We start from the raw sequence: 11,909 nt of genomic DNA on the forward strand, positions 1-11,909 counted from the left end.
CCGTCCGATTTTGAATCCGACTTCAATACTGTGTTCCTATCGACGTAGGCAACAACTGGACGTAAGTTTTACTACGTTTTGATATGTTTTGAAATTATGATGTTGTCAAAATTGAATAGAATTCATATATGATGTTCTTGACATGTTAGACATCATAGAATCAAAGTCAGATTAAGAAACAGACTGGTTATATAATTGTTATGAATTTTGGAGTCTATTTGACTGAGATTCGATATCAGATTTGTATTATCATTGAAATTATGTGTTATACCGGTATTGATTATGAGTTCTGGTATTATTTCTGAGTTATTGGGATTTACGGGGTTATCGAGACTGTATTGTTATGTCGTCGAAACCTCAGTAGATTGATATTGATCAGATTTACGATTGACTGAGATTGTATTGTTGTACTGTATGTCGATTGACATTGATCAGATAGTATGTTGATTTGAGTATTGATCAGAACAGGTTCTTAATTGAGTTATATATTGATATTGTGTCTGTTCGGTATTGTTATTACCAGATTGAGAATGGACAGAGTTGAATTCAGGACTTCGTCTTCGTCAGAGCGAGAAGATAAAGGTATAAATTAATGTTGAGTTGGGATTGCACAACTCGAGTGAGGTTAGCCACGAGTTTCCCTAAATCACATACTTTACCTTATTGTATTGATTTGATTGATGTACTTGTTCTCTTGATTTATAGACAGTAGATATTAGATGAGTAATCTTGTGACAGAAGTGCCTGATAGTGGTGGGATCGCCACGGGCACATTGCACGATGTCACAAGATTGTGTATTGGCGATAGTGTCAAAGTTTGTCACCGGATGATTGGCTATCGATGTGGATAGAAATGTGGCTTCTTCTATTACTGGTGATCGGTACTGTATCGATGTGGATAGAATCGTAACTCTACTATTACTGATGATCGATATCATATCGATGTGGATAGAATTGGAGTTTCTTCTATTACTGGTGATCGATACTATATCGATGTGGATAGAATAAGAGCTTCTTCTATTACTGGTGATCGATACCCTATCGACGTGGATAGAACTGGAGTCTTTTCTATTACTGTTGGTCGATATGGGAATGCTAACTTCTGGAAACCGCGATCCCTAGACTAGGATTGAGTCTAGTCTTAAATGTGAAGTCATGAGTCTAATTGACAGTTTATATCGAGTTATGTTGATTATGTTCCTGAATAGGGTACATGATGACATATGTTCCTGATGATGGTACATGTTTAGAATAGGATTTATTCTTGATATGGATTTATATTCTGATTTGAATACATGTTAGACATATCTGTTATATGCTTTTATATTGTTTTTATGATTGCATGTATACATGATTTATACTGAGAATGTAATTCTCACCGGAGTTATCCGGCTGTTGTCTTGTTTGTATGTGTGCATGGCAACAGGTGGGATAGGATCAGGGTCAAGAAGAGAACGAGGCTGGACTAGATAGCGTGGAGATCCGGGCTTCGAAGCAATTTAGGATTCAGCACCTATATATAGTTGAACCTAGTTGAGTTCTTGTAGATAATACAAGATTTATATGTTTATGTTTAATATGTAATATTAATTGAATTACATTACGTTTCCGCTTTGTATTTTAAAAAAAAAAAATTAGCCCCTGTTTATTATAATTGTTTGAATTACTCCTAAAGACGATTAAGGAATGAATTAGCGTCCGGGTCCCCACAGCAGCTATGGCTAGAAATATCCTTATGGACTTGAACATTGCAACAGGAGAAAAGTTTTCTCAAAGTCAACTCCTTGTCTTTGAGTATATCCTTTTGCCACCAATCGCGCCTTGAAGGTCAATACCTTCCCATCCTCCCCAAGTTTCCTCTATTAAATCCATTTACACCCTATGGGAACAATTCCCTCAGGTGAATCCACGAGATTCTACACTTGGTTCGAATGCATGAAATTCATCTCAGATTCCATCGCTTCAAGCCACTTGGATGAATCGGCATCAGATAACGCTTCCTTGAAGGTCCTTGGATCACATCCATGGTTAGGCTCATCATGGCCCTCTTCAAGAAGCAGACCATACCTCATAGGTGGTCTCGAGACTCTCTCGGATCTTCTAGGAGCTTGTATCTCCTCTCTTGGCTCTTCAGGTGTGGGTTCTATAATTGTGGGTGTCTCTCGAACCTCTTCGAGTTCTATCATCTCCCCTTTTCTATCCAATAGAAATTCCTTTTCCAAAAAGGTTGCATTCCTAGAAACAAACACTTTTGTTTCTTGGGGATGATAGAAGTAGTATCCAACAAAATTCTTTGGATATCCCACAAAGTAACATAAAATGGATCGAATATCTAATTTATCTCCCACTACCTGCTTCACATAAGCAGGGCACCCCCATATTCTAAGATAAGAATGTTTGGGTGGCTTACCCATCCATATCTCATATGGTGTCTGCCTTTGAATGGACATTTAGTGGATTATCTTTCAATTTTAAGTTATAGAGATAGTTTTCAAGTTCACCAGTACCAATCAAACATTCATTCTTGTAAATATTGCAAACACCTTTGCTAAAGAAACAAGAATATCCATCTTTATCAACATAGAAATGGAAACAATGTGTTTTCATCAAATCAGGTGCAAACAAAACAGCTCTTAAAAATTAACTTAAAATTATTGTTCAACAATAAGTAAACATTTTCAACAGCCTTGGCAGCAACTCTTGCCCCATTGCCCATCCTCAAGAAGGTCTCACCTCCCTTTAGTCTCCTACTTCTTCCCATCACCTGCAAATCATTACAGAGATGTGAGCCACAGCTGGTATCCAATACCCAAGAAGTAGAGTTAATTGAAATGTTTACTTCAATGTAGAACATACCATTTTCAGAACTTTTCTGAGCAAGATATTCTTTGCAATTACGCCTCCAATGTCCAGGCTTCTTGCAGTGATGACAAACATCACTAGTCTTGTCAGCCTTAACTGGTGTGGCTGCCACGACGGGATTCGAAGATTGCCTCAACAAGGGCACGTTCTTCTTGGGACGTTGGAAAGAACGCTTCTTTCCCTTCCCATGTGGATCAATCTTCGTACCAGATGAAGAACCCACATAAAGAACCAACTTCTCTTTCTTGATGGTGGATTCAAACGTAACAAGCATGTAACCAACTCCTCAAGGGTCGGCTCAAGCTTGTTCATGTTGAAATTCACCACAAAAGGATCAAATGAGCTAGGCAGCGATAAGATCAACACGTCGGTGGTCAACTCCGAAGGCAACATCAGATCCATGCCAACGAGCTTGTCCACGAGCCCAATCAATTCAGGCCATGCTCATGGACCGATGCCCCATCTCGCATGCGCAAAGTGATCAGCTCCTTGACGGTAGCATGCCTAAGAGGCCGTGTTTGCTCACCAAAGAGCTCCTTGAGATGCAAATGAATGTCAGCAGCACTCTTTGCATCCTCAAAACGCCTCTGCAGCTCATCATTCATAGAAGCCTGCATATAAAACCTGGCTTTCAAGTCATGGTCACACCATTCCTTGTAAGTCTGCAATTCCTCATGAGTGCAGTCAGTCGGAGCCTCAACAGGGGGCGACTCAGTCAGTGTATATGCTATCCTTTCGGAATTCAAGACAATTTTTAGGTTTCTTTGCCAATTGAGGTAGTTAGGTCCGGTTAATACGTGTTTTTCGAGTATTGCAGATAACGGATTGCGAATCGAAGACATTGTCAAAAATTGTACTGAAAAGTATAACAGATAAATGTTAATGACTATTTTAAAATATTTAGTAAGATATAAAGTATGGCTTTTACTTTATAAATGTTTACTCCCACTGTTTTGACATCTTTCACTACCCTCTAGTGAAAACGGGAAACTCCTTTCCTCAGTAGGTACGCAAGGTCCAATTAGCGAATCATGATCCCGAATAATATCAGCCAATCACAATTCCTAAAAGGTAGTTTCCAATTGCATCTCAATGCAACCCTCTACGTAAAATTTTTTCTCACGTTTGATTAGGACCCAATAATATGACGTCGTTCATCTTTACGTGTCAAGCCTTACCCATCCAATTGCATCTCAATGCAACCCTCTACCTCCAATATTTATATGTCTTCAATCTTCATAATCATCAAGGCCACCATCTTCCAATCTTGATCTTCCACTATACTAATATTTACAAATAAATATCCATGGCAAATAGGGATACATCTCATGGGATGGGAACGGGCCATAAACCAAGCCGACTTTAAATTTGATAATTATTACAATCATTCAACACAAAATATCCTAGCATACACCTAGCAAATTGGGCTTGGGCTTTTGATCATCCTTCATGCATAATATCACATATCATACACCATCAATTAATTATCACAATAATTAATTGATCCAATATTATATATCTTGATCCAATCACTAACCGCCACGATTATAAACTAAATTAACAAAGTATACAAACACCTTTGTCTACTTTCTAATTAATTTATTTATAACCTAATTTCTTGTAAATCACCATTTACTATAAATAATTAAAGTCCAACTTAAATTAATTATTTCATGAGAAAATATTTGCAACTTTTATAAATTTAAACTTAAGGGCCCAAAAAACCATTTTTCACCAAAAACATTTTGGCCCATTTAAATTTCACAAATATGTTAGCCATCCAATGGCTCAACAACTCAAGGCCCATGACACTTTGATATTTCAAAACAATTTTTGAAAACCCTAGCCGTCATCGCCGTCGCCGGAGCTCCGTCGCCGAATTCCGGCCAACATGCAAAAAATTTTTTATTTTATTTTCGAAGGGGGGCTGTTCGGCAAGGGGCTGCCCTTGCTGCCCGTTTTGGGCAGCCCCTCGGGCAGCATGGGCTGCCCGAAATGGGCAGCAACTTGCTGCCCCGAAATCCCCCAAAAACGGCCTTGATTTTGATGCAAAAATTCATCTCATGCGGTTAGAAATCGACCTCAATATAATATCTTGTATAAGCTACACAAAAAAGTATCCTTAGATCTGATACCATTTGAAAGGGGATCGATTTTAGGTATTCAAATACGCAACGGAAGTTCAAAATTTTATTTTCAAGAAGAGAAAACCGAACACCTCTACTAAGATGTGTAGCAAATACAAAAACACAAAATATGACATTCATAGTGTGTTTAGAAGATATACCTATCAATCACAATGGATTGATGTTGGCTCCAACTTAGTTGATATACAACTAAGCTCTTGATGGCAAGACAATCTTCAAGCTCTCCTTGCTCCAAAATTAGGCCCACCACCAACTAGCTAGAACCTCTCTTATTTTGCACTAGAAAAATAAGAGGATTTTTTAAAGAGAAGTGTAGGATTTCCTCAACAATTGAAGAAAGAAAAATTGGGAGAATTTTTTGTTGTAATTTTCGGCCACTATTCATTATGGGAGAGAAGGGGAAGCTTTTTCTTGGTTGTGTGAAAAGTTAAAAGTAAGCATGTGCATGCCATGCCTTGGATATTGAAAAAGTAGCCTCCCAATTCTTCACCTCCCTTGCATGCTTTTCTACTTGGGCTTGTAACAATTACAAGACCCATGAAATTTTATTTTAAATGTCTCAAACACATTTGAGTCCATTTAAAACTTTACTTGATTTTACTCAAGCCCACTAGTTTAATAATTATTTCTAATTGGGCTCTACGAGCATACCCCAATTTCTACATTCTTACTTATCAACTCCTTGATAATAAGAACGTCAGAACTCAAGTCTTATAGTACCCAACCAATCATGTTAAACGCCTAGCAGCATCTCTTACATGATTCCCTAGGTATCAAATGATATTGCCTGCAAGAACCATTCAATTATGGTTAGCGTACAGTACGGTCCCTTCAACTCATATATCCCGATCGATTCGACAACCATTGGTATATCGAGAGTTGTCAATGAATCGATACTATGTGTCATGTCGTAGTTGCATCGATGGTGTAATCTATGAAACCCATTTCATAATTACCACCATATTCTGATCAGAGATTTCATACTACATACACATAGGATATCCATACCCGAAGGTAAGCGGTGAATCCCCGACTACAATGCATCGACTCCTATATGTTTCGACAAGACACCAAACCTTGCCACCTGATGACCCCTAAAGAGTCGGTAAACAAGTCAAAGTGTAATGCTAGCACATAGAGTCTCAATGTTGTCCCGGGTCATAAGTACTAATGGTGTACAACCATAAACTAGGACGTTTCCACTCGATAAGTGAGAACCACTTGGAAAGTCCTTTATGGAGGGTTGTTCAGTGCACTCTACCAGGAGCAGCTATCTGCATGCTCGGACATCACAATGTCCCCTATCAATGAAACATGGTACTCACATCGCAGATACTAGTCTCGAACTCGAGCGGCCTATATCCTTCTTAGTGGCGCCTGAATCGACTAGAACTGTTTAGAATATATAGTATTCCAAATATGAGTTTCATGATACTCATCATATGAGCATCTCATATTCTTTCTACTATTTGTATATTCAAGGACTTTATATATGCAACTAGCATGGGTATATAGATAAAGAAGTGCCAAAACAAGAATTTCAAATATTATTAAAATAAAGACTGTTTACACATAGAGTTTCATTGTGAACACTCGGCCAACACTTGGCTCGACGTGCACCTACTCTAACATTTTCTGCCACCAGGATGAATACTGAATCGACTGCTATGCGCTTCGGACAATATATGTCGTTTCAACTCTGAAAAATTCGGCACGACAATACGATTATTCACATACAGTACACTATCCCGTACCTGATATTCTGATCGATGCCCTGCTCTGACCATCGAAATCGAATTTTAAACATTCTGATCAACTTTCTGAGCCGCTTTAATTCTCAAAATCAGCTCTGGTTCGACTTGAACAGCATAAAGTCTCAGCGGTCTACTATCTGTCTCAAATACCAATCCAGACAAACAACAATCTTCTATCAAATTCGAAACACCAATCGTCGATAAGGATAAAGAACATACCTTTCGACTCAGTACATCAGCTGCTGCATTGGATTTCCCCGGATAGTATTTGATTTCACAATCAAAGTCCTTCAATAAATCAAGCCATCTTCGTTGTCTCATATTCAACTCTGACTGTGAAAAGAGATATTTCAAGCTTTTATGATCAGAATAAATCTCAAACTTCTCACCGTAAAGATAGTGTCGCCATATCTTCAACGCAAAGACGATGGCTGCCAATTCAAGATCATGAATTGGATAGCGAGTCTCGTGTGGCTTCAGTTGTCTTGAAGCATAAGTGATGACATGGTGATGCGAACACGGAAGGTCAAGTCCCAAGGAAAGCGTGGGATCCTTTAGAGTTGCCGGAGGGACCAGTCACGAGGGGACGACTAAAGAAGTTCAAGGAGGCAATACAAGGAGTCATGAGCAAGCATGAAGGGGTCGTGATGCATGGGAGTACGTCGGGAGGCCAAAGAATATCATTCAAGCATTGTTGGAGACGGCCGAGACTACACGGACGTGTACACAGACCTGCACACGGGGTCCGTGTCCTTTACAGCCGAGGATGAAGAATTCCAGAGTCTACACGGACCCTAGCACGGACCAGTACACAGGGTCCGCGTCCTATGACATTTGCGAAGACCGAGTGTACACGGACCCTTACACGGAGGTGGACACGGGGTCTGTGCCCCTTATTTCCTGCTGAAGGTGATTTCCCGAGAGTACACGGACCCGTACACGGATGTCTACACGGGGTCCGTGTCTGAGACGGCTGAGCGAGAATATTTTCATTTCTAGAGTTTTAATTATTTTGGAGTCTAGATTTGTGATATCTTTTTATTATTAAAACATGTTTGGACGAAAATTTGAGAACACAATGCACATTATTATTGAGTTTTATACAAACTTATGAGATTTTCTCTCAAGCTTTCAAAGCTTTTTGCTTTGTCATCAAAAATCAAACTTATCAAAGTTTTTAACTTTGTGGCGTTTGTCGATCGTTCTTGTGCGGATTGTCAATGGCTTGTTCTTTGAAGGTTCGTTATAATTTCGGTTGTTTATTCTCGTGAATATTTATTGCTAAGTTTTTATAATTTAGAGGTGAATATCACACATTCAAACTTGATTCAAAAGATCGGGACAACAACGATTCTTTGTTCGACATTAAATTGAGGGCGCGATTCGATTTTAATCGTGTTTGCTTTTATTCGTACAAAGATTCACATCATTTGGTATCAGAGCTTAGGTTCATTGATTTCAAGTAAGTTTATCTTGTTCTTAAATCTTCAGATCTGTGTTAAGTTTCCGTCCTTTTTCGGATCTGTTTTTGTTCTACCATTCTTCATCAGTTTCTGAAATTTTGGTGATATTTTTGTTGGGATTTTCGAGTTTTTACTCAGCCTTAGAGTAAAAAAAAATATATATATTTCTTTTTGACATATTTCTTTTTGACATTTTGTTCTATTCCTTCTTGTGAGTCATATACAAGTGTCTCACACAGTCAAAAAAAAAATATTTATCTTCAAATTGTTTGTCTACGCAGTCCAAGTGAGTCGATCACGTTTGTTCACAAGTTGAACTTGATTGTTTGATATACGAATACAAAGCTTGAGCACACTTTCGAGAGAAACATCAAATTCGAGTGGAAACATTTGAGTGTGAGTGTTATTTTTTTTGGAGTGACTAGTGAGTATTTGTTGTGAGCAAACAAAATAAGAGGGAAAAGACGAGTGAATTTCTTTGGAGTGACCGTGAGCTTTTGGGTGAGGAATATATCTTGTTTTCTACTAACGTTTTCTTGCAGGTACTAAACTTAAATTTAAATGGAGAGGGAGGTAAAAGATAGTTCAAACTCGGGGTTGTCTAAAGTCCAAATGGAGGCGTTGTTTGGACATTTTAGTAAGATGATGAGGAATGAATTAGAGACCCTACATGAGAGGTTGGATAAAATTGAGGTTAGTACTAGTGGGAGTAAATAAGCATAAAGACTTGGGTAGAGGAGAAGAAGAGGAAGAGTATGATTTGGGAGGAGACGAGGAGAGTCAAAATGAGAATTGGGGTAGGAATGGAAGAGCTAGAGGATTCGGGAGAGGAAAAAGAGAAGCCGTACGGGGTTGATATGATGGGAATAGGGAAGATGGAAACATGGGTAGCATTAAGATGAAAATTCCTTCATTCCATGGGAAATCCGACCCGGAGGCGTACTTAGAGTGGGAAAAGAGGGTAGAGTTCGTATTTGAGTGCCACCACTACTCCGAACCAAAGAAGGTTAGGTTGGCGGTGGTTGAATTCTTAGATTATGCTCTCATTTGGTGGGATCAACTAGTGACCACTAGGAGGAGGTACAATGAGAGACCCATAGAAACTTGGGATGAGATGAAGAGAGTGATGAGAAAGAGGTTTGTGCCCAATCACTATTATAGGAAGATGTTTAAGAGGCTACAAACCTTGAGGCAAGGGTTGAAGAGTGTTGAGGACTACTATAAGGAGATGGCAGTAGTCATGATTAGGGCTAATATTGAGGAAGATAATGAGACGACCATGGCACTGTTTCTTTGTGGTTTGAACAGGGAAATCCAAGATCAAGTGGAGCTACGACACTACTTGGATCTAGATGAGATGGTGCAAATGGCCATAAAAGTGGAGCAACAACTCAAAAGGACGTGGAGTTGGCCGCACCAATCAAACTGGTGGTTCATCATCTTCTTGGAGATCAAATGCGGTGAAGCGTGAGGAGAACAAAGTGGTGACCAAGCCCAAATTTGAGGCCAAACAAGAGGCGCCTAAACAAGGAGTGCAAGGTAAATCTGAAACTGCTTCTAATCGATCTAGGGATGTTAAATGTTTTAGGTGCCAAGGGTTGGGTCATATTTCTAGTGAGTGTCCTAATAAGAGGGTAATGATTCTAAATGACTATGGTGAGTATGAGTCTCATAGTGAGGGTGATTATGATGATGAGATGCTTGCGTTAGAGGACCCTGATGAGGGATATGAGGCGGTTGTAGGTGAAGCACTAGTGACTAGGCGAATCATGAGTGCTTAAGTCACGGAGGAGGAGACTAACAAACGAGAGAACTTGTTCCATACTAGGTGTTTTGTAAATCAAAAAGTTTGCAATCTAATCATAGACGGGGTAAGTTGTACTAATCTGGCTAGTGTTAAGATGGTGGAGAAATTGGGTTTACCTACATTGAAGCATCCTCAACCATATAGGCTTCAATGGTTGAATGATTGTGCGGAAGTGAAGGTGAAAAAACAAGTTCTAGTGCCTTTTTCTATTGGGAAGTATGTGGATGAGGTTTTGTGTGATGTAGTACCCATGCATGCATGTCATGTATTGTTGGGTAGGCCTTGGCAATACGATAGGAAGGTGACTCATGATGGTTTCAAGAATAGGTACTCATTTGTGTTGAAAAAGGAGTCCATTGTTTTACTTCCTTTGTCCCCAAAGCAAGTGTTGGAGGACCAGTTGAAAAAAAAGAAGAGAGATGAGGCAGAAAAAAAAAGTGAATTAAAGAGTGAGGTGGCCTTTGAAAGTAAAACTGAAATGGCTGAAATAAAGAGTGATCAAAAGAGTGAGATAGCCATGCAAAAGAAAAAAGAGAGAAAAGAAAATGAGAGGAAAGAAAATGAGGAGAAAGAGGCCAAAAAGAAAACATATATGGCCTAAAAATGTGAGTTGAAACAATTGATGCACACACATGAACCACTTGTGTTAATTATTTACAAGGAGATTCTCCTTAACACAAGTGATATAGCCGGGTCCCTTCCGAACATTGTTGTTTCACTTTTGTAGGAATTTGAAGACGTGTTTCCGGAGGAGTTACCTAAAGGCTTACCACCATTGAGGGGAATCGAGCACCAAATCGATTTAGTGCCGGGGAGTGCCTTGACAAATCGTCCAGCCTATAGGAGCAATCCGGAGGAGACTAAGGAGCTTCAACGGCAGGTAAGTGAGTTGTTAGATAGAGGGTTTGTGCGTGAGTCCATGTCACCTTGTGCTGTACCTGTTCTATTAGTTCCTAAGAAAGATGTCTCATGGCGTATGTGTGTAGATTGTAGGGCAATCAATAACATAACCATTAAGTATAGGCATCCCATACCTAGACTAGATGATATGTTAGATGAATTGCATGGTGCATGTGTCTTTAGTAAAATTGACTTGAAAAGTGGATATCACCAAATTAGGATGAGGGAAGGTGATGAGTGGAAAACTGCTTTTAAAACCAAGTATGAGTTATATGAGTGGATGGTCATGCCTTTTGGCTTAACTAACGCTCCTAGCACCTTTATGAGGTTAATGAATCATGTCTTGCGTGCACACATAGGAAAATTTGTTGTGGTTTACTTTGATGACATCCTTGTGTATAGTAAGAATCTAGAAGAGCATGTTAAACACTTGAGACTTGTGCTAATCACACTAAGGGCTGAAAATTTATATGCTAACTTAAAGAAATGTGATTTTTGTACAAGAAAACTTGTCTTCCTTGGTTTTGTGGTAAGTTCACAGGGTAAACAAGTCGATGAAGACAAGGTAAGTGCTATTCGAGATTGGCCAACGCCTACTACTGTTGGTCAAGTCCGAAGCTTTCATGGACTTGCAAGCTTCTATATGAGGTTTGTAAAGGATTTTAGCACATTGGCAACACCGATGACGGCGGTAATCAAGAAGAACGTTCCATTCCATTGGGGCGAGGAGCAAGAGGAGTCTTTTAATATTATTAAGAAAAAATTAATTAATGCTCCTTTACTTGTTTTACGTGATTTTGCTAATACTTTTGAAATTGAATGTGATGCATCAGGTGTAGGTATTGGTGGAGTGTTGATGCAAGGAGGGCGGCCGGTGGCATACTTTAGTGAGAAGCTCAATGGAGCAGTGCTTAACTATCCCACGTATGACAAGGAGTTCTACGCACTTGTGAGGACCCTAAGAACGTGGCAACAC

The sequence above is a fragment of the Primulina tabacum genome, chromosome 11 (genome assembly GCF_025594145.1).
Source record: "Primulina tabacum isolate GXHZ01 chromosome 11, ASM2559414v2, whole genome shotgun sequence".
NCBI lineage: Eukaryota > Viridiplantae > Streptophyta > Magnoliopsida > Lamiales > Gesneriaceae > Primulina > Primulina tabacum.